Genomic DNA, 24,716 nt, shown 5'->3' on the forward strand with positions numbered 1-24,716 from the left:
TTCTCTGGCAGCTCGTGTCAAGCAAACCGAAGTAAAAAGGAATTGTGCGTTCAGGACACCCACGCTATGGCCATTTGCATCAGGAAAGGTGAAGGCGTACAACCGCTAACCTTTAGTTGTCCTGCTTGATACGTTTATTACTGCTCGCGGCAGATAGGCTCTTGCTGTCTTCTTTCCATATGGAAATGTTCTTGTTCCATATGAAAACATCTATTGTTTCCGCAGGAAAACTGATGTTTCGTGCAGTAGTAAAACACGTTGTGGGGCTAGTTGGTGCATAGCTTTCAATAGAATAAGCGCCAAAAGTGACGGCACGCAAGAAGAAATACAGGCAGGACAAGGCGCTACTTGCAACTGAGTTGCAAGTAGCGCCTTGAACTTGTGAGTTGCAAGTAGCGCCTTGTCCTGTCTGTATTTCTTCTTGTGTGCCGTCACTTTTGGCGCTTATTCTATTGAAATTTCGTGCAGTGATTCCACATGAGCCAGGCTGCATTGTAGCCCTGTCATGCAATGTACCCTCCTATGCCGCGTTTAAAACGGCAATGCTTGCGAGTTCGCCAGTGTGTAATTTCGAAGGGTGACGGGTGACTTGGCAGTCCCATAGGCGTGGTCCCGGTGATAGCACAGTACATAGCAGGTATGGCCATTCGATGCAGATATTGCAGTCAGCGCTGACGCTCATCGTAGCTGTGGTGTTAGACACGGTTTGCATCGCACGTTTCTTGCGAGGGCGCTTTCTGGTAGGGACCTTGAACGGGAAGCTTCGCTCTCTGGTTTCGACTTGCACCTACAGGGATTTGATCACCTTTCGCACGTCTTGTAGTCGCGACCTTGGAGCAGCGCCGTAGTCGGCTTGAGTGTCCACCTGCGTTGGCGACATAGGTTGGTGATACCTTCGGGGAGTGAGCGCATAAGTACACGATGAATATGACCGCGTATTCTGATGCTGCAACCTTGTGGCTGTCGAGGCAGATTGTGCGAAAGTGCACCTCTTCGTAGAGTTCCCGCAGCTACGACAAATGAGAAGAGAGACCTACGGGAAAGACTCCACATTTGCTGATGACGTGGCCCGAAAATAGAAGCTCGTCTTAAGTGAAGTGGAACTTTTTCGGCTTCAAAGTGAGCCCTGATAGCTTGATGGCTCTAGTACTGTTCCAAGCCGTCTAAGGTGATCGTCTTCCGGCGAAGATGACGACGTCATCCAAGTAAACAAGACCGGGTTACCACTTCAATCCTGCTAATATCATGTCCATCGCGCACCAGAACGTTGCAGGCGCTAAGCGCAGTTCGAAGGACATGACCTTGAACTCATACAGGTTGTCTGGCGTGATGAACGTCTTTTCGCGATCCCTCTCGTGCGCTTCTATTTTTCAATAGCATGGCCTTGAGATCCATCGACGAGGATTACTTAGCATTGCCGAATCGATCCAATGCGTCGTCGATCCGTGGGAGGGCGTGTACGTCCTTCTTCGTGATCTTGTTCAGTCGACGATAATCGACGCAGAAACTTAGGGTTCCGTCCTATTTCTTTAAGATTACGAGAGGTGCCCACGGGCTTTTCGACGGCTGTGCGATGTCGTCGTGCAGTATTTCGTCGACTTGCCTTTTAGCTTCGCGTCACCTGTCCAAACTCGGTAAGGGCTCTGGCGGAGCGGTCGAGCGCTCTCTTCGGTTATTATCCGATCCTTTGCAACTGGTATTTGTCTAGTTCTCGATGACGTCGAAAAACAGTCTTTGTATGCTCGGAGAAGACAGCTGAGCTGCTGCGGCTTACTCGTTGAGCTACTTGGATTTACGTCGAAGTATGGCTCGGCAACTATAGTCGTCGGGGTAGATGCGGCAGAATCCTAAAGGACAAATGCGTTACTGGCTCCCACAATTTCCTCGATGTATGTGGTTGTCGTGCCTTTGTTGACATGCTTGAAATTTTGGCTGAAGCTTGTCTGCCCCACTTCCTCCTTACCCTGTGCGGTCGAGCAATTCTTGTTGCTACGAAATTGTGCGGTTGAGCAGCAGACGTCGGTCACACTCGATGACGACTTCTACGTCTGCGACTGTTACGGTGCCGACGGAAATGACAATGCTGGAGCGAGGCGGGATGTTGACTTGATCTTCGAGCGCATTGAAGGCATGGTCACTACGGGCACTATTCGGCGGTATCGCTTGATCTTCGGATAGCATTATCGACATCGGCTTGAAGTCAATGAACGCGCCGTGTTGGTTCAGGAAGTTCATGCCGAGAATGACGTATCGTGAACACTTTTCGAGGATAACGAAGGTAGCAGGGTAGGTCCGGACATGAGTGGTAATTTTCGCAGTGCAGATTCCAGTCGGCGTTATTAGGTGTCCTCCAGTGGTCCGTATATGGGGGCTTCCACGCTGTCTGGACATTCTTCAACTGGGCGGTGAAGGGTCCACTCATGACGGACTACTCTGCTCCTGTGTCTACAAACATGGTGACTGTGTGGCCGTCGAGCAACACGTCTTGGTCAGTGGCTCGTTGTTTGATGTTCAAGTTAGATCTTGGCGTCGCGTTGACGTGTGGCTCGTACGTCGCATTGTCACGTCGGTGCATTCTTTGCTTGTAGTATTTGTCTTGATTGCGGCGTGTCGTTGTTATGTCATCGAAATAGTCTCTTCGGCGTCACCGTCGGCGGCCGAGGACCTTCGTCATTTCGCCGAAAAGCATCCGCCCTTCCATCCGTTGCAGCTTGGTTTTCCGGATATGGGCTGACGGACCGGCCCCGGGCTGGACCAGTGTATGATCGTCGCTGCTGCGACAGATGATGGCGGTGAAGTGGTCGGCGAGATCACGTGGTCATTCGCCCTGCTGTGGGCGCTGTTTAGTGACGGCAAACGCTCGCAGTCCCAAGTCGCGGTATGGGCATCAGCGTTACACTTGCCCGGCTTCCCCGCAGTGATAGCATAGCGGGCGATGGTCGGTGGCGCGACAAATGTCCACCTTTCTCGGCTAGCTGCGCTTGGTGATGGGCAGGTGTGCTGGCAGCGGCGGTGGTTGGCGATGGAATTGCGGCATTACGAGACCACGGCGCGGGCGCTGAAGGGGAGCTTGACGAAGGGTGATGGCTGCGTAGGACATCGCTTCCGTCTGGGATTGCAGCGATGCCGCCACCGCTGAAGCTCCTTAACTATGCCAGCGATCGAAGCCACCTGGAGCTGCGACCTTAGGCACAAGTTCTGCAGCTCTTCCTGTACGACCTCTCCGATCGTCTCGCGCAGGTCATCGGCGTCTAGCACTTGAGCTTCGGCGCAATTTGTTGTTAGCGCAGGGTGGTTATATTGCCTGGTGCATACTTCAAGCGTCTACTTGATTATTGTGGCCTCCGAAAGAGACTCAGCGACAGTTTGGGTGGGTTGCGCATCAATTAGGCGAATAGTTGTTCTTTCACACCCCGCCTCAATAACCTAACTTTCTTTTCTTCAGACATGTCGAGGTCGGGGCGGCGGAAGGGGTGAGGGATTTCCTGCAGAAGGATCGCGATGTTCTTGTTTGGCAACTGCACGCAGGTTTAGGTAGAGTTTGGGCTCGCTCTTTGCACAGGATGCTCCTGAAGGTATGCTGGGTACCGTTGCAGAGCAGGTTCCACGTAGTCGGAGTTGGCTCTCGGTAATAAAACCATGGCGTCTTCAAAGGCGATGTACACATGCCAAAGTTTGTCATCGGCGTTCCAGTTGTTGACAACGACTCTCGTATGTTTGCAGCCAGTTATCGGGGTCTTGAAACGATGGCCCACGGAAGGTCTGTGGCTTCCTGGGCTGTTGCAGCACGATTAAGGACACTGGGGCTGTCACAGGGGTTGTAGACTTGGCCACAATAATCTTGGTTGTCTCAGGTAGGTTAGGTTAGGGCAGGTGTTTTAGCGTGCGGCGTGCTCGATAGTCCGGAACGACGTTGGTGTTTCTTCGTGGTCCGGGCTTTGATCGCGGCTAATTGGGCTCAACCGCTACATGAACGCAGCGCACCTCCACCAGATTTCACGGGGTAGTGGCGGTTAAGAACACAGTAGCGAAATTGCAATTGACGAAACTAACTCTATATTGGGCGAACCAGTTTCTAGAAAAACAGGATATACTCAAAGCACAAGGATAACGGCGAAGACAGTCGCCGATCGTCGAAACTTTGATCAGCGGGTGAAGCTCGTCGGCTTTTATAGATGAGTCGTCGAATATTCCAGAGAAATTACTGGTGACCACCTCTCTTCCAGACAGTGCCACACAATTCGCTTCGCGCATACAATCAGAATACATAATTGTCGGTGACAATATACAGAAAAATGGATAAGATTCGTTAAAGTGCCGATGCGTGCAGGCACTTTCTGTGCTGAGCGATAACATTTGTTCAGCCCAGCGCTGAGCAGGGCTGATCTCAGCCCAGGAAGATAAACAAATATGCGTGTCAATATAGTGCAACGACGAGGCCCGTCAGCATGCACGATCTCGTCTTCAGTGTCGTCAAACGTTAGACACCAGCCGCTACACTCTTCGCCACAGAGAGGTTACGTACAATCCAAGCAACGTGGTGTGGATAGGGACATCGTTCCGAAAGCAGGGTCATTCGGAAAAGCTATTACGTTGGTACTATGGTCCATACATAGTTTTGCGTCGACTCATCGAGGTTAACTATGAGGCAATTGCAGAAGGCACATTAAGAGGTTCCCGTCATCAGCCCTAACCTAAATCCTTTACGCCACCAGAGTGAAACCTTACTTCCCACCTTAAGACCCGCCCCTGGAGAGACTTTGGTTTACGTTCGGCAGGTCACTCTGCAACTATGTTTTACAGCAATTCTGCATGTGCTTCTTACTCTGGCGTACATGTGACCTATTAGGCTTGTTTCATTTGTTCAGCCACACCTTTCTTCATAACTTTCCTACGTTTCTTTTAGCGTCTCAACGATGCTACCTCGGGATAGGGAGTAATGCCACACTCCATGTGTGAGCCTGTGCGCTTGGAAAGCGGGAGATAGGAGAAAAGAAGAGCAGGACAGTTTTGAGCAGCTGTTAGTAAAGATGTTAATTCCGACCAGACTAGGTGTACTTCACCCACGACAATATCGAGGCCTCCGTGCTAAGCTCGATCAATGTTCTTCAATACTGTATATTGAAGCACCCTGGTTTGACGTTTCAGATACGAGTGGTGGCGTACCGCAACATTTGCAACACCAGCTATTTTATTGCCAAAATTGAAGAAAAGAAGCACTGCCATTATCACTACCTGGTAGTGACGCATGACAAGGCGCACTGCACCTTGGCGGGACCTCCGCGACAAGCCGAGCTCACACGTACACTCCCTGATAATATCGCTTCAAAAGGCTGGTCCGCCCCAATGTGCGATGGGAGAACATGAGTGCGAGCGCATACCATAGAATAAAGAACAACCTTCGAGAAGGGTAACTGTACTTTCCACAGTGGTGCGATAATAAGCAGCGGAAGCGTATGTAATTTACGAAGGAATACCAAATGTGGCGCTACACAAAGAGAAAGAGGACATAACTTATTTTGCAAATAAATATCTAATGTGGGCGCTTTTTAGGGGTCGAGGGCGCTGGTACGTGCGGTGCTCGCCCTGCTGGCTTTGCGGCATGCCACGGTGCCTTGGCCATCGCGTAGCTGGCGTGTTTTAATAACCAGGAGACCAAAGAGCCTCTACTGATGGCCATATAGACTGATGGCCATTGGCGCCGGTGGTCTTCGCGTGCCTTCCAGTGCCTAATTTTCAGAAGACCGCAAAGCTTAATTTTGAACACCCTGTATATTGAATGGTTTGTGACTGCATGACATCCAAATGTACACTGTATATTCTAGGGTCCTGAAGCAGCATGTTAAATAAATATTGCTACTGTCCACAATATAGATGACTGCCTAAATAGAATGCATATCATCAGGCGAAGTAATATTAAGGTCGCACATGAGACGATTTCTGCGCTAATTTGTATACTAGAACAGGTCACACTGCTGGCCCCACAAGCAAATGCTTGCGGGACATGAAGCTATTAGAACTGCTGTAGTCTTTTTCTGCAGGAACGTGATGCACCGCTTCACTACTCGAAAAATAAGTGCCCTAAGTTAAACCAAACTGAGCAGCAAGAACACTTGGAACCAATGAGCACAAAATATTTGTGAATTATCATGTGTGCAACTGTTTAATACAATAAATTCAGTGTTTTCACGTCGATTTAGCAAAAGGTTATTCTGTTTTTTTTACGAAAGAAGGTGCCGGTGGACTCGAAAAAAGTAGATATATTGACAACGCGACGCAGGAGCCTATAGCCACGGCTACAGTAAGATGAAAAATGTTAAGCGCTTTCCTATATCGCGTTTTGTTTCGTTAGTGTGTGCTTATAGCGACGGCCCCGCAGCTAAAGGTTTGTTTTGGAAACAGCAATGGAGGGTCCTGACTGCCCATATGTAATGCAGGAGCTATTTCGTTAGCTTGTGTGCGCCTGTAAGTTAACGAAACTACTATTACATAAAGATTCAAGCAGTGATGATAAACCGCTCACCGGTCATTGCCGTCGTCAGTCATTGCTGAATCCGGCTTTAATTTTGATGCGGACGTGTTCCGCATGGCTCACGATAGAAACCTAGGTTTCGGGCTTACATCCTTCGCAACGCGTCATGTTTCCCTAAGTTAAATTACGCGAGGTATCAAAGCGCGATAAACTAGTTTTAGCAGAAAATAAGCCTCCAGGTTAAGTGCAGGAACCAATGAATCCACGCCGGTAAAAATTTTAAATCAAGGCCAGTGGTCACGTGAGTTGTCGATCGTGCTGAACGCTATTTTGCGTTTATAATAGCAAAACAACAACAACAACGAACTAGCTAATAAAGAGTACAGTGTATAATTAGAAATGATAATTTTGTACTCTTTGTCATGTAACAAAACCTCTTCGATAAATGTGGGAGAAAATTTGTAGGCTAAAACTGAGCTCACTACGGCGCCTATAGCGGGAAATGTTGGGCTCATGCAGGCAGACTTCAAATGGCTGTACTACATGCTTGTTTTGTTAGCAATTCCACGCGGTCGGCAATTCTTTCCCTCTGTGGCGATATGCTGAACTTTAGAGTGTGCTACCCGTGACATACTCCAGCGCTTGCGCGTAGCTGTTTCTGCACGCGTTCTATCCCTAGCGTAGATAGCGTACCTGTCGCGAAGTGTCACGACAAGTCCGCTCGCCGTAGAGATGTTCGGATAAGGGCGTGCTTCGATTGGTCTCTTTGGGTGACGTGGCCTCAGGTGTGTGGTGAGGCGAGCCAGAAGGAGCGCGCTGAAAAAGCTTGGAAGCGTAGCGTTGAGATTTGCGGCCTAACGACAACCGCCAAATACACGCGTCATACGCGTAGGTGTTGTTTAAAGGTTGCCGAAAACAACTCCAGCCCTGCGGATCCGCTAAGTGCCGTTCATGGGCATACACGACCAAGTTATAAAACAAATGTTACAGAATGTGCAACTTCGTTGCAGTTGGCCTTTGAACTTTGCTCTTTTACAGTGCCTGGATTTGCAATAAATTGCCACGGCAGTCTGCTGGAATTTAGCTACGAGGGATTAGGCTACGAGCTGTTGATCGTGCTAGTCGAAGGCCTGCTGCTCCTGGCGATCGTGATCTTCTGGACATCCGGCTACCGGGGTTTTCCAGACTCCTTCACGCCCAGAGAGTTTCCCGCCGAGGAAGACGTCGAGGAGGAGAAGAGGCGCGTCAATGCTGCACGGCAGCAAGAAGGGCTCGGAGGCCACTCGCTCCTCGCGTGGAGTCTTCACAAGCGCTACGGCAACTTCCACGCCGTTCGGGGCATGTACATGGCGCTGCGGCCCTCCGAGTGCTTCGGCCTGCTCGGCGTGAACGGCGCCGGCAAGACCACCACGTTTCAGATGCTGGCCGCGCTGATCAGCGTCTCGTACGGCGACGCCTGCACTGTTGTGGCTAAGCTCAGCGGAAACGTTCGTAAGGTGAGCGAATGCTTGTAATAGAGAGTTTTAGCACTTTTGCAAGAAAAAAATTACCGTTTGCGGGAGGCTAGTTTATCGAAGATGCATGCGGCAGCAGCTACTGTCGCAGCGACATCTGGCGGCGCAGAGTTTTATCAGAGAGCGTCACAAAGGTAATACTACAGTGACTTATATTTACTACTCAATCTGCTGATTTAAAGCGTTGGTAGGATGATAAGCGTTAACTTGCAATGATTTCCTTTCAGAGAAAATATTAAATTATTGGGTTTTACGTGCCAAAACCACTTTCTGATTATGAGGTACGCCGTAGTGGGGACTCCGGAAATTTGGACCACGTGGGGTTCTTTAACGTGCACCTAAATCTAAGTACACGGGTGTTTTCGCCCTCAAAGAAATACCACCACCGTGGCCGGGATTCGATCCCGTGACCTCGTGCTTAGCAGCCCAACAACATAGCCACTAAGCAACCATGGCGGGTTCCGCGAAAATATTCCTGCGACCGTAAGAAATTTTCATTTGCATTGTAGATACTAAAAACTCAACCAGTGTCGCTAGCAGCTTCGCGAATGGCATTCACAGATTCGGTAATACGTTAATTAGCAAACAGTAAGATGTTTAAGGACAGGTTACAGCTCGCTGTAATCTTGATCTCTAACACGTCGACGACCCCTATATTACAAGTCGTCGTATTCAGAGCTTGAAAAAAATATTCGTCAAAGATTACGATGCTTACTCAGACAAAATCTGAGCGCAGCTCTGTACGTGTTTTTATTTTCGCGATATATTGTCTGGCGGGGACAATGCGGGTCGTGCGGCACGTTGCAAACGGAGCGAAGTGTCGCGCGACTGATTCATCAATGTAAAAAGCAACCGCAAGCCGTGACAGTCGAAATAAGCGCGAATGAGACCAAGCCAAGGAAACCATACATGCGCTAGATAGAACTGACGCGAGTACAAAATAAGCGGTCCGGCTGAGACCAGATCAGAGTACGCATCGAATCGCCTTATCAGTTCCCGCACGCCCGCCACTGAACGGGCCGCTCTCATTGGTCTGCGCCGTTCGCGGCACGTGTCTTTCATCTCCCGCTCCACGTTCGCTCTTTCATCTTTCGCTGTGCTCGTTTGCTTGGCTACACCGCGGCCGCCGATGATCGCCCCAGGAACGGGCCATTAAGTCCTGCGCTTTATTTGCACCACCGTTTGGCGGTGCCCAACTCAGCGCTTCATTGTGGGTTTCTTCCGAGAAGTAGAAACAGATGTCCTAGGCTGTGTTTTTCGGACTGCATGCGCCAGTATTTATTGCGGAACCGGAAAGATGTCATGGCCGCTACGTTTTAGGGGAAATTCGGCAAATCGCGCAGACCTGCACCGGCATGCATTGGGGCGACGACGGTTGGATGAGAAGGTGCATCAGGACACCCCGGTGCGCACCGCTGAGATTCGCCGAATTCCCGAATGAGACACCGCATACTCCAGCAAGTTCCTCCCTTCAAGACAGCACATCAATACTGCGACTGGCCGCGCCACCTCACGACCGAAATAGCTACAAGTTCCTCACGTTGACTATCAATGTTTAACATTACAATCGCAGTACTTTCTTCAGTGGCGTAGCAACAGGGGGGGCCGGGTGGCCGTGGGCCCCGGGTGCAAGGGGTCCAGCGGGGGGGGGGGGGGGGGGGGTGTCGTTTACGTCTGAAGACACCCCTCTTTCCGCCGGCTACACCTATGGGGGGGGGGGGTGACAAAGAAGACCTATGGGCCCCGGGTGCCAGACGACCTAGCTACGCCACTGACTTTCTTCTCATCGATAGTTGGTTCAACCGTGTCTGTAAGCAAAAGCTCTGAGGGCCTTCTCTGCATGCGTCACTAGGTTCTTTGCGGCAGCAGCAGATGGCGCTTGCCTCCCCGCATCCGCGGTAGGGATGTGGGAGGCGCGCGGCGCGGTCGATGGCTGCAGTTAGGACTTGGCGTCGGATAACGACTTCGTTGTGTTCACCTGTGGCTGGAACGTCGCGTCGTCGGATCTTTCGTCGGCATATTCTTCCTGGTTTCGTCGGGATGGCAGCGTGTCTTTGCTGTACCGTAGATAAAGATCTTGAGGCGTGGTCGTCGGTGGCGGAGGATCTTCGGCATTTCGACGCATAGCAACCGCACCTCCATCGCCGTGTGCTTCTAGATTTCCGGATACGGACTTACAGACCGGCCCCGGGTTGGGCCTGCATGCGGTTGGCGCAGCGGCGACAGGTGGCGTCCTGGCGACAGTGAACGGGAAAGTCGTTGTAGTCTCCACTGCGTTCGGGTGATGTAGTCAGCCATGTCGCGTGGCCGCTCACCACGCTGCGGGCGTGCCGCGTGGACGGCGAACGCTCCTAGGCCCATCTTGCGATATGGGCTTCGGCGGTAGGAGTGGCCCGCCCCTCCATTGTGATAGCAGAGCGGGCGAAGGTAGGTGGTACGCCAAACGTCATTCTAAGAAGTCTAAGTGTGATGTTGAGTTCAAGTGGAAAACTCCGCAGGTGGATGTATTTCAAGAACACAAACGACGCATGCAGTCGCCCCCGGGACTTGCGCACTTCGACAAGGACGCCGATATAGAAATCCGTAGCTTGGACCTCGGTGCCTACGGTACTACGTGACAATTTACCGAAACAACGCATTGCCACCGTCGAAATGAGTTCTGCATGAGACGTCTGCTGCCGCGGGATTCCTCTTTCGTGCTTCCCTATGAACCCTCAGGGACATCTAACGCCACCCGTGATGCCCGCGCGTGAACTGCGAAACACATGGCCCACCGGTGCGTGCGCACACTGAGAAACGCCTCATGCCATAACCGTACTCCTCTCTCGCGTTTTTTTTTTTTTTGATGCTCTGCGCCGTCCACTGGCACCCCATACAAAAATACTTCCTTACTTTCTTTAGAACTTTTATCAACATCCTATCAACTTTAGTAACATACTATTGACTTTTACTTTTTAGTAACGTTTGTCAAAAGAAAGTTGGTTACTTCTTTTCTAACTTCAGTATGTAAAAAGAAAGTTACTAGAAAGTTAAGACACACTATTTTAACTTTTTAGAAACACGATTCAATAGGAAGTCAATAAAAATAATTATGTTCTTAAAGTACATAACCCAAGTTACAAAACAAGCATGAATATTATTCAATAAGGTTATAATTATTCAGTGAACATGGCTGGTGCAAGACAGTCTTGTTTCATGGACAGGTGTAAATTTCCACAATTTTCAATAAACTTTCTAGTAACACTGGTTACTAGAATGTTGTTAAAAATGATTTAGTGAAAAATGAACATATAACAGCATCTGAACTATAAATGAATATGCAAAGACTGGCTGCCTTTAAAAAAATGTTTTTTTTGCACAGTAACTGTTTTCCTAATTTTTAATCAACTTCCTAGTAACAGATGATAGTAGAATGTTCATAGAAAAAAATTGCTTGTAATACCGGACGCTAAGAGGAAATATGGTCTCACCAATTCAAGATGAGGGCACATATTCTCGAAAACACGACAGCTAGTGCCATGGGAAGCGTGTATATGAGCGGTGATCATGAATTTGTGCTCAGTAGGTGTCAAAGAATCCCGTTGGCCATGCACATCGCACTAGACGGAGCTGCACGGACGGCACGCTGATCGGCTCGTGTTCGCCAACTAAAGTGGGAGACACACGGTCCGATTCGGTGTCCGATGCGGCGTCCGACGCGCCGAAACTGCAGCCCGAATCGAGGTGTTTTGCCGTGCCGAAGCGCCGGATCGGACGTCCGGCGTGCGACAAACCGGGCAGATTTTAATCGTCCGACGTGTCCGACAACTGCACCGTCGTTTGGCCGCAGCCAATGGCAGCGCGGCTGGCATTTGACGTTCCCTCCACGGAGGCGGTGCTGGCTGGCCGGTTTCTCGCAGTTATTCTTTTTCCTTGCCTGCTGCAGTTTGTTTCTGACATGAAATAGTTACCAGTTCAGTAAAATTATCTCGAACGTGTGCCTGTTATGCAAACCAGCGCCTTGTACACTAGCACTAAGCTACTGGTGAGATCGGGAGCCGCGACGCGAGGGCATTTCGCGAGCAGACATCACACACCGACCGTCTGAGCGAGGCCGCTCGCTTCGCTTGCACGTTTGCCCTTCGCAACGACTGCGTCGAGTAAACCAATTGTATTTTATTACGGCCGACCTAAGTGTACAGTGTTAATTGTTTTGGCAAAAATAAGCAGTCGTCGGCGAGCTCGGGCTAGATCGCAAGCGCCGTCGGCTGCAGCGTCCACCTAGCTATGCCTACCGGCCCTATCGCTGGCTTTAGCGGTGCCGTCAGTGGACAATGCGTCGTCGTGAAGTGTTCTGTCACTCACAGGGGCATAATTTTATCGACAGCGTTCGCGTAAAGCGAAGCAGTGTTGTGCAGAGTTGTTTATATTGCGTTTCTCGACGTGGATATGAAATCAAGCTGGGGAGCTGCGTGTGGGCGGAGCTTACGCGCCGCTCATGCCGTAGCATGCAGCGCCGCACGTCGGATGGGACACCGAATCGTACCGCGTGTGTCTGTATAGCTCGCTCATGGTTCGGCTGAAGTCCCCGTATATTCTTTATAAATAAGGAAGCCTACCTAGGCACTGTAAACCCAATGACTGGGGCCTAAATGCCTCTCCGCCTCCCACTACGGCTTCCTTTGAGTGACAAAGTCTGATCTCGAAGGCCGTGCTTTTGCAACCTGCATGCACCTGAAGAAATTGCGAACCTGGAAGGCAACATCCGCTTACTCTTTATTATATATACATTTCCCTAAACTTCGTATCACAAAGTACAAAGTACGCACTTTTGGACCAAACAAATCTATTAAAAGACTCTATCAAATGTTATTAGGAAAAGACACGCGATTTTTTCATTTAAGATACATTTTTCTAAAAAACCGCAGAGTGGCGCTACTGCAGTATTTGTTTGGTCGACACACCACGTTGGTTGTAGTGGATGCTCCTAAAAGTAAGGTGGTATTTGAGTTATATTTTAGAAGTGCCTAGACAAAACGTGCTCCTTGTCGTGTGCAGTAACCAGCCCAAACCCTCCGGACTCGTGTAACGCCATTAGTTCGCCGTGTGTTTCGAGCGATCCACCAGTGTCGTCAGTGAGTGCCCTAGTACAGCGCCCGTCCCAGCTGCCTTTGTTCTGCCGAGCTGCCTGCCCGCGCTCTCGTGAAAAGTCTGGTACTGGGGCTCCGAATCGTAGTGTTTGAAATACTTTTGAAGGTTGTGCTTTTGTGGAGCTGGAGTTCATCGGAAGTTCTACAGTGCTTGCGCCAGAGAAACGTCGGTGCCTCTGTACCTGTTAGACGAAGGAGCGTTTGCGAAGTCTTGAAAGGTAAGCAAGTTTGGCGCTTGCGCGCATTCTTGAAGCTTATGATTTACGTAATGAGCGTTGTGTAACTAGCTAGAGCAAAGCGCTTTCCTATCGTATGTTAGCCATGTTGCTGTGCACATTTAGCAAGCAATTTCACGAAAGCTTCCTCTGATGTTCCAGCGTACTTGCATTCTGCTACCCGCCTTGATTGCTATGCCTGAATGGGCACCCAATTATGAAAACGCATTGAAAGTTCGTGTTTGTTCGGTAGTTTCCTGGCAAGAAGTTATTCGCTATATAGGCATTCCCGCAAGTACAGTACATGTGTAATGTATACGTCGATGTATCATGGGCTTCGCGCGTTGACACATGATTGCTATGTTTGACGCTTAAGCAGATAGAAGCTTGTATGAAGATTTTTGTATGTATATAGTTCGGTTTGGAGGTCCGCGTCGCGAGAACCCGTGTGTATTGTTTATGTTCCTGAGTGTCTTCGCGTATTTGTCTTCTATGTTACAGAGCGGATATAGGCCGATATTACAATAACGAGGTGCGTTTTTAATCTAGACATTTCAATCAGACGCCGGCCTTTAAGAAAGACAGACCAACCAAATCTTAATAACGAGATGTCAGCTCTTGCAATCGTAGGTTACGGCAGTGCGTAATAATTTAAAGACTGCGATTTTGTAGCGATACTTACCCCTCGATTCTATATCACTCTTCTCGCCCACCGCTAACGGCCGGCTGTTCCAGTACGTAGCACGGGCCGGGGCGTCGGTCAGCCTACTAACGAATAGCGAAAAGGAATACCATCGCTACAAAATCGCGGTCTTTAAATTATTACGCAAATTTTGTGCACAATGAGATGTTATAAACACACCTTGCATGTACATGAAAAAAAGGTTTACAACAGAGATGACATATATGCATAGGCACATATATGTGTCAATAAAATACTCGAGCCTCTTTCTGCCTACAGAAAAAGAAGTTATGTCTCCTCGAGGGCATGGCTGCTTGTACTAATGAACCTCTAAGGGAAGGTTTTCTCTAATCCCTATTTTTGATATCTAAATGCTTATGTGGCATGTACAAACTGCTTGCATCAATTTCTCATTGGGATGAGCTGTCTAAAATTTAATTTTCAGTAATAATTGCAATAATTAACTCCTTCCACCTGTCTTCTAATGACTAAAGCTCTATGCTCCTACCTTGACAAACCTTTTGTGAAATTAGTTTGATGAGGCCCAATATACAGGGCTTTCTAAATTGAAGGTATCAGTACCTATTAAAGACTATGCTAACTATGAAAATGCAGCTTGTGTATGTGGTTTATTCACTCTGTCAGACAAAATCTTTACACCCAAGTGCAGTCAGTAAATTGAAAACTGCATGTCTGCAAGGGGAAGTCAGAATTGTACTTGGAGACAATGGCATCTTGTTTGATAGTTCTCGAGCACTTGTGCGTCACTAATCGAGCACAGCTTGGCCCAATACTCGATGAGGCTTGAAGCTTTCAATGTCTGCTAATCACTAAAACAGCACCAGATCTCACTCTGTGTCAAGGGGTGGCACACATTTGCTTAGTTCTAGGCAGATGCATGTCTTTCTTTCGCATTGAAGTTCCCAATACTTTCTAGTCTTACGTAAAAGTACACAGCTCAGTACAATGCATGTATGGTATACGTAAGGCTGCTTTGTTCTTTAAACCGAATCAACAAGAAGCAGCGACTTCCGTTTTTGCAAACCTTACCCTACTTCCTAACCATTCCTTGATCAAACGTGTATAAAATGAATCTGTGGTTGTATTCTTTCACAGGTAGACGTCGGTGACGGTGTATACGTTGAAAAGGGCCTGCTGAAGAGGAAGTGCCTGGATGCTAACAACTCAGGCTTTCACTTCGCGGAGGGCCTCCTTAAAGCTCCTTTTTCAATAGAAGACGTTGAAGGGAGGTCCTTCCTTGGGCGGCTGTCAAATGCCTTCCACAGAAGGATCCGTTGGATTCCAAGAAGGTCAACATCATAGTAGGTATGTGTGTCACAAAAAAGCATCTTAATATTCTTTGTGCAGTTTTCAACAAAACTCCTTTCATGGCAATTTCAGTGCTATCTTAGGGTATACTCCTTTCTTTCCTGCTAAAATAGCTATTAACCTGATTATAATAGCATATTATAATGCAAGCTTTGCCACCATAACTAGAAAATTGTCATTACTGTTGGCATATGTATTTATGTGATAGAGGCCCTGGTCATATGAATGCACTGATAATATAATATCCTGTCTTGTGGAAAGCTAACATGTTTAGTAACAAGCTCACTTTGACAATGTCTGCCTGCACAGCAAAGGCATTTTCTAATCTTGCTGTAAAACGTCCGTAATGCCTGTTCAACTGCTTACATGTTGCTTGTATCATTTCGTGGTTCTTAAGTGCAACACAAAAGTCAACTCTTCTATGTACCTGTGCCCAAGCAAAGCTGCAGCACAGTTATGACTGGCACCTTGCCTTTCCTAAGATAATTCACACACGAAACTTCCATGTACTGGTCACAATACGAATATCGAAGTTCATTGAACTGAAGTTGATTTACAGCTTTTATTTGTAGATGACAATTGGTATGATAGAGTGTGTGTCGTGCATCTGTTGGTGTTATGCACATCCATCACGCTCCCAGCTTTAATGCACTAATTCAGTCATTTCATGCTTTTTTAGGACTTTGCACAAAAAAGGTGGAGATGTTTAGAGCTCACAGGGTTGAAAGCTTGTCTCTTGTGCACTTCCTTTTTAAGAAACAGATGCATGGTGTGTTGCAATGTCACTGTAGCAAAACTAATATATTGCCTTTTTTCTTCTCTTTTCTAGACTACACAACGCAACATTTCAGCCTACTTCCAGGGCAGCTGGAGAACTCGTCCTCCTTACTAGCCCGGGGATATTAAATGGATGTGTTCAAGCACAAATGGAAACCTGTCTTCTGTTGCATGCCACACCTAGCCACTTGGCAATCACTATTCGCCACAGACAGATAGTTGACAGGAGGTTACTAGCAAGTCGTTAAGATATATAAAGGTGGTTAATAAATAGTCGCCGCACAGTTTTTAGGAAGCAAATAAAAATTTTATTCAGAGATAATCAAAGCTTATTTTTGCAATATATAATTGCAAAAGTAATTACCTCTGAATAAAATTTTGATGTACTTCCTAAAAACTGTGAAGCGACTATCTATTAACCACCTTTATACATCCTAACGACTTCCTAGTAACATCCTGTCAACTATCTGTGGCGAATAGTCGACAGGATGTTACTAGCAAGTTGTTAGGATGTATAAAGGTGGTCAATAAATAGTCGCTTCACAGTTGACACTTTCTAACGACATTTGATAATAAGCAGTCGGTAAGAATTCTATCGACATTTTATATCTATACTTTCAATTCAATATCGGTGGCCAATAGGTAGGAGGTTACTAGGAAGTTGTTACGGAGTCTAAAGACGGTTTATAGAATGTCGATAGGTTCTAGTAACATTTGTCTAAAGACGGTTTATAAAATGTTACTAAAAATTTTTGTAAGGGACTGCCGAGAAATCCACTTACGCATGACCTCCGAAGCAAGAAGCTTGGCGCACAGCTGCCTTCCAACGCTGACAATTGTTTCCTCACTTCTCGCAAATTCAGTGGCACAAAATCAGTTGTCCAACTTGGCGAGAGGTTCATTGAAGAGCAGCGCATACCTTGTACATTTTTATCGCAGTCGGTGCAAGTCGTCGTCGGGTTATTGTCTTTGACAACGCATGTGACGTGGGTTTGGTTCCTCTCAGAATCGGGGAAGCTTATTGGATCTTTTTTCGTCATTGTGGAGTGCCACATTCCCAGTGACCCATACCTAGCCAGCCTAGTTTGCCGTGGAAGGCATTCATGGAGAGCGGCACATACTGAGTGGTCCAAGTTGGCAGCGAATATGCTCATTGGAGACCAGCACAGACCAAGTGGCACAAACCCAGTCATCCAAGTGGGCGTCAGAGAGTTTCTTATAATGGTGGTGCCTACCAGTTTTAGCATTGACAGTGACCCATGTCGGCATGAGGGAAGTTCGTGGAGGATTGGCAAGTATGGAGACATTTGCGTATATTCAGCGATCCAAGTTGTTCCGATCGTTGATTTCAAGCCTTGTTCCCGTAGCAAAGCAGCCCTATGCGCTAACCATTCGACCGCGGACTACCCAGTGAACCAGGTGGGCGGGAAAACGGTTAGATATGAACATACATGCATACGTAGATAGAAAGATGGATAGATGGGTGAGTAGATAGATAGAGACAAATAGATAGCTAAATATATATGTTGATGGAAAGCCCACGGGAAGTGCGTGAAGTACCATAAGAATTCTCACGTTGCTTAAATGATATTGCGCGACAAAAAAACGCGACACTGACGTGAGAGAATACGACACACCAAGCGCAAACTTTCAACTATGTTTATCCTGCCACTGCGTTGATTTTTTACATGGCAGGTAGCGTACACCGCGCATGCGCTTACAAGAAAGTGAAGTGCGAATTCATGTAACATAGTTACGAGTCGTGTGATGCCACGTTCAAGAAACTTAATTCTTTTTCTGTGAGAGCCAGAGACGGGAAGCTAACACACGTATCACCCAATTTCGCGATCATCTGCGCTTCAGATATTTCACGGAAGAGCAGCGTACTGCCCCGTGAAAAGCGCAGATCCAATCGCCTCTTACTAATGCCTATTGCGGACATGTTTACTTTACCACTGTTCCCGCTGAACCCAAGGGTTTCAAGGAGGCCAGTGGTGCCTAAATCGAACGCTGGGTAGACGTCTTCACATTCTAAAAAACATGCTCCATCTTTTCCCCACCTTTATCGCAGCAAGCACATGCTTCTTCTTCCTTCTTATACCTCGCTTTATAGGTGCTTGTTCTAAGGCATCCAGATGTCGCTTCGTAAAGTAATGAGCTTCTCTTTGAGTTATCATCAATTGTTTGTTTCCTGATTTCTTTCTGTTCTCTTAAGTGGTTACTCATGGCAGGTTTCTTTTCCATTGCCGCTACCCATGAGATTATTTCAGCCTCTCTGACTTTCCTCCTGACCTTCTTACAGGCCGCATTCTTGCTGGTAAGCTTCCTAGTTCTTTTCCTCCACTGTGAATCGATGTTTTTTCTAGAGATACTTGAACACTCTCCCAGGCCATTTACTTTCTCCCACATTTCTCAGCCGTTCTTCATACTCAATTTTATTGCGAGCTTCCCTAACTTCAAAGCCAGTCCAGCCCATATCACCCTGCACAGCTTCATTTAAACCTTCCCGTGAGCGCCCAATGCAAGGCGACCCACTAACCTTTGGCTCCCGCCGAATCCTGATTGTACCCCTGATTTAAAGCAAACAACCGCATTTACAAAAGTAAATCCTGGAACCATTACACTTTTCCACATACCTCGAAGGCCCTCGTACCTATTGTATCCCCATAGCGCTCTGTGCTTTATTATGGCTGCAGTTCTCCTCCCTTTCACTGTTATTGTTTTTTCCTGTGTTTCCAAATATATATTGCCTTCGTTTATCCATATACCAAGGTATTTATATTCTGTTACCCGAGGTATTTCGTGGCCCTCTATCTCCACTGTCTGTTCACTCTTTTTATTGAATACCATAACACCTGATTTTCTAAAACTAAATTTCAAACCTAAATTCTTGCCTTCCTGTCCACAGATATTAGCCAGACGTTGCGAATCACTTGCTCGTTAGCTGGCAACGCAATGTCGTCCGCATAAACCTGGTAGCTGCTGCTCTGCTACTGTTCCCGTATGTTTGCACGAGAGATTTAACCCGATATTACTTCCATCTAGCACCCTCTCAATCCTCACCATGCACATCATAAATCGCAACGGGGATAAAGGGCACCCCTGCCTCAGTCCCTTGTTGATATGAACTTTCTCCTCGCTTCTCATTCCTTCCCATCCAACGCAAACGGTATTTTTTAGGTAAATCCCTTTCAAAAGCTGTAGACAATCACCTAATAAGCCCTCCCCTTCCAGATTATCAAACAAAATGTTGCGGTCTACATTGTCATAGGTTCCTGTAATGTCTAAAAAGCCACATACAATAGCCTGTTTTCTACTTTCGATATTTCAATACACTGGGTAAGAACAAACAAGGTATTATCCAAACGCCTACCTGTTCTGAAGCCATTCTGAAGCTCTCGCAAAATTCCTACATTCTCTGCCCATGCTTGAGGCTTTAATTTGATTGCCTGCATTGCTAGCCTGCATATTACCGAGGTAATGGTCCACGGTCTATACCAGTGAATTCTGTTTCTCGCCTTTACCGTTATAGATTAAATTCATCCTCCTTTGTCGTCGCCAACTGTCTGGTATTCGTCTATTTTTTAAATTTCTTTCCACTGCTTTCGCCAGAGCTTCCTTACTTTTTGGTCCTAGTTCATTATTCAGCCTAACGGGGACCTCGTCTAGCCCTGTGGCTGTGCGCTTAGGAATTATCTCTTCCGCTTTCTTTCAGTTGAAATTGGTCACCACCAGCTCTTTTCGACTTGAGTTTTTATGCTCTTTGTTTTCTTCAAATACAAACTCAGCATTGCCTTGGAAATATTCGGCTGTTACTTTCCGGATGTAATTTATTGCCGCTTCTCTTTCCAGTCTGTTTTCATCTTCGTCTAGGATATGTTGTTGTATTGTTGCTGACTTCCTGCCAAATAATTTTATGCGGTTCCAAAATGTTGTAGCTGCGGCCTTTTTTTTCTCACGTATTTCTGACAACCAACGTTCACTTTCACCTTTTAAATTTGCTTGCACCAGAATTTGAACCATATACTTTTCCTCCCGGTATATTTCCCATTTACTGCTTACTTCATTCTGCGGCAACTGCGCCTTCTTTGCGTGCCTTTGCTCTCGAGATGCTTTCTGTCGTTCGGCGATCGCTTCTCGTGTCTCCTTGTTCCACCAGCTTTTCGGCTTCTTTTTTCCTTTCCATTGAATATGTTGTTTCTCTTTCCGTATTTCTGTCGTTATTAAACTTAGAAGTTCACCATATTCCCACTCTTTACTTGGCCATTTGCCAAGTTCTTCCTCGACTCTAGAGACTATATTTGCTATTTGTTCAGCGTTGAAATTTGGACTGGCCATTTTGCGCTCCTTGCTCTCTTTCCCAACTACATATCCCATTTTCAAAATAATGCGTCTATGGTCACTCTCTATGCTGCTGAACCGTTCCTCATCGATGACCATTTCTCTCAACTTATGATGAATTCCTTCTGTCATCAGGCAGTAATCAATGGTCGATTGCTGGTTTCCCACTTCCCACGTGATCTGCCCTTCACACATAGGCCCTGTATTCACGATAATAAGGTTATGTTACTCACAAAGGTATAGCGCTGACTTCTCGTTGTTGTCGGTATAGCAATCTATACCCTGTATGTGGGCATTCATCTCACCTAATAGGATAATTGCTGCAGCATTCCCGAAACCCCTAATATTAGCGCTTATGCATTCCACTAACTCTTTATTCTTCTCTGTGCAATTATTTCCGGTCCACAAATAAGTACGCCCAGCCAAGGTTTCTTCCCACGCACTGTACTTGATAACCAGAGATGCTCTTGACGTTTTGAATTTACTCTTGTCCATTTGGCTCCCTGATGGGTGAGCATTCCGACCCTCCCTCCCTTTCTTTCCGACTTAATTCTGTTGCACCCTTCCCAAACATAATTCTCAATAACTGGCGGCTCTTCTGAGTCTCTAAGGTGCGTTTCTGTAGCCGCATACACCCCTATTAGTTCGCTATTTAACTGCTCCTTAATCTCAGCCCACTTTTCCTTTCTTCTGCCCCCCTGCATATTTATGTAGCCTATTGCATGGTGAGCTCTCTTTCTTGCTTTGCTCCTTTTTCTGTTATCGACGGTGATGCCCTTCTGAGGTTGCGCTATGGGACCTTCTTCACTACTAACTACTCTGGCCTCCTGAGCGCCCGCGGGCCCCCTAAAAAAGCAACAGCCCGACCACCAAGTCACCAGCCCACTTCACGTGCCAGCCCATAATTGAAGTGGATCTCGCCTCGTTTAAAATTACCACACCTTTTCACTTCCCTGTTTACTTTGACAACCTCGAAGCCTTTCTCGCGGCTTATTTCCCATATCGCTTCATTAGAAGCCACTGCGGCTTTTTGTATGTGAGTGTCACGCACAGGCACCTCCGGTACCGGAGGTGCCAAATATTTTGGTATAAATACCAAGTTTTTTATATTCTGTTACCCGAGGTATTTCTTGGCCCTGTATCTCCAGCGTCGGTTCACTGTTTTCATTGAATACCATAACACCTGATTTTATAACGCTAAATTTCAAACCTAAATTGTTGCCTTCCTGTCCACAGATATTAGCTAGACGTTGCGAATCACTTTGCTTGTTAGCTAGCAACACAATGTCGTCCGCATAAAATAAACCTGGGAGTTGCTGCTCTATTACTGTACCCGCCTCTTTGTATGAGAGATTAAACCCACTTCCTTCTTCCTTACTCCTTACTTACTCCTACTTCCTACTACTTCTTACTACTTACTTACTCCTACTTCCTACTACTACTTACTACTTACTACTTACTTACTTACTCCTACTTACTCCTACTACTTACTCCTACTACTTACTTACTCTTCCTTACTCCTTTCTTACTTCCTTCTCGCGCCCTCTCCGTCCTCATCCCTTCCCATTCAACGCAAGCGGTATTTTCTAGGTAAATCTCTTTCAAAAGCTGTAGATAATCGTTACCTAAACCTTCACTTTCCAGAATATCCCACAAAATGTTGCGGTCTACGTTGTCGTAGGCTCCTGTAACGTCTAAAAAGGCCATATACAACGGTCTGCTGATATTTCAATACACTGAGTAAGAATAAATGAGTTATCATCCAAACACCTACCTATTCTGAAGCCATTCTGAAGCTCTCCCCAAATGCCATGTTACCGCCACCTTTCGCTACAGTCGGGAAATAGCCGCAGCGACGGCATATAGCCTCTGAGATCAGAAAATATCGCTGGACAACTAAAATTGTAGAAAACGTGCGCTCCTTAGCGTACGCTACACTATAGCGTATAGCGTACGCTATACGCCTCGTGCACCGCCTATAGAGGTGCCACTGAAAGCCACCTAGCGGACGCTTCCAACAGTGCACGCGGGAGCAGTAGCAGTCGACAACTCTTTGCAGCAAGGATGGCTGAAGTTCGCGGCTGGGATTCCTCCTTTGTTCGGGTGCCAGGCTGCTTTTTCTGCGGTGACAGCTGTAGGGAAGATGCTGACCTCTGTGCGAGCGGGTATGAACACGATGGTACCGGTGTTTGGGACAACATGGTCCACATACGTGCAAGGTGTATCCCGCAAACAAATGCCATGAACCCCATTTACATGACCGGAAGCTCATGTTCACTAGCCGATAAATTTTGTTCAGTGATGTGATCTCTCGACGGTTCTTTTTATTCTACCCTTGCCGCAATGCTGCTTCTGTACCTGAATAATAAGCACCCATCGTTAGTGCAGACTTATATCAAACAAATCCGCACGGTGCAATCTCTGCATATGCCGTTGTGATTTTTCTGCCGATGAATACATGTGACATCGCCTCAAGATGAGTAATTGCCAATATATTGATAGAAACGCGTACACTAGCCAACGAAGTCACAAAACACACGTGTTAATAAAAGCGCGTGTTAGAGCTGTACCGCCGATGCAATTCTGCTGCATACGCCGATGAACTACCGTTGCCGCTGCAGTTAGTGCAATTTTATATTCCCCAAGGGACCTGCTTGGAAACGTACAAAGCTAAAGACTGACTAACAGTACTTTTTCATATTACTAGAGAGAGGTGCCACATGATATATTTAAAGGCAGAGCAGCGCCAGTCAAAGCAGAAGAACGCTGGCGGCAAGGCCCGGTTTAGTCGTTTGTAGCGTAAGTATAAGAAAGAATTCAGTTGAGTACAAGTAGGGACTACGTTGTGAAACAAACAAACCACTCGGCGTGTTACGTTTGCTCAGGCAGCATCGAAGTGTGACTTCCCAAACGGGACGCGAACTTTTCACCGAGAAATGTAACAAAAATACCATATGCAGCAGCTATTAGCAATTCTCGCCCAGAACTACCTATTTTCTAAACACATTTCCAAAAACGCAAACAATATCTAAGATGCCCTCGGGCGAAAAGAATAAAGCTGTTAAAGAAGCACTTCCTTGGTATCATTCCGATAAGACACAGCATGATTTATACCCTTTACAAACAAGGCAGGGTGAAAACTTCGCAGCTCAAAAACATCGACAAGAGTTATGCATGGAGCATCTAGCAACAGTTAAACATGCGCGAAGCCACGCATAAAATAGATGTAAAAACATGAAGTGCACGACAGCTGGTGCGAGGATTTACCGTGCCATATAAAACCAACAATTTCAGTTATTGCAAGCCTCAGTAGGTTTAACATACAACGCAATGCGCGCGTGCAGTCGTGCTGCCTAGCTAGCGCAACGCGGTAAAGAAGCGGAAAACAATATAAGCGGCAAACAGCATTCCGAACTTTAGCGAAATGCCTTTAATCCTCATGCTGCACTGCAGACGAACTTCGTTGCTCACGCGTCTAAATATTATCCAGTGGAAAAAAACACCGACGAGAGAAAGGAAGAGATGAGAACAAGAAATTTTCCTTGGAAGCGACGATCCATTTTTGCTACCGTTGCTCCCGCTCATGAGGTTTTGCCGGGACTGTTTAGAACCGTATCGCCGGCGCGTTTTCACCAGTGTTTGAGTCCCCCACCCTGCAACAATTCTTCGACATTCCCTGAAGTTTTGACCACCCCCACACGTGCGAATGGTGTTGCCTGTCTTGCTCTGAAAACGCGAATAAGACAGAGAAGCACGATCAACGACACAACCAACTACGGCGCGCGCCAGGCTCGTTTCTCGTGTGTTCTCCGCAAGGCCGCCACCAGTGGCGCGTCCGTCGGCGTGCACGGCGCGCATAAGTTGAGTACGCTAAACTATACCTGTCTGCAAGGGCCACTACGTATACGCTCGTTGACGTGGTGGTATCTTGACCTTGTTTGTTTCATTGTTGTCCTTCCACCTTCGCCTTCGTACAGTCATCATGGATTCGTTGCCATACAGTCGCGCGGGTGCCTCGTGGTCGTTTCATCGCCGTCCTCCTAACTTCGTCATCCGATTGTCGTCGTGCTTTTGTTGTCACTGCCGCTGTCGTAACTTCACTGTCTTCATAACGTCGCCTTCATGCAGTCCTTTCAGCATCGTCATTACATCAGAATAACCATCCGATTATTCATTTTGCATTTCGTGCGTTGCGACACCACGTACCCGAGCACACGATGGTTGGACCCTCCCGCGTGTTGCCGTGCGCGGCTTAGC

At 47.2% G+C, this 24,716-nt stretch overlaps 1 long non-coding RNA gene across 1 annotated transcript; it reads left to right on the forward strand.

Annotated features, from left to right (window-relative positions):
- The first annotated feature begins 12,769 nt into the window (after positions 1-12,769).
- On the forward strand, positions 12,770-16,268 carry LOC126517826 (uncharacterized). Its single transcript, XR_007596294.3, has 3 exons — positions 12,770-13,333; positions 15,129-15,338; positions 16,171-16,268. It is a non-coding gene; the product is annotated as an uncharacterized lncRNA (long non-coding RNA).
- The last annotated feature ends 8,448 nt before the right edge of the window (positions 16,269-24,716 follow it).

This window comes from Dermacentor andersoni, chromosome 11 (assembly GCF_023375885.2).
Source record: "Dermacentor andersoni chromosome 11, qqDerAnde1_hic_scaffold, whole genome shotgun sequence".
Lineage (NCBI taxonomy): Eukaryota > Metazoa > Arthropoda > Arachnida > Ixodida > Ixodidae > Dermacentor > Dermacentor andersoni.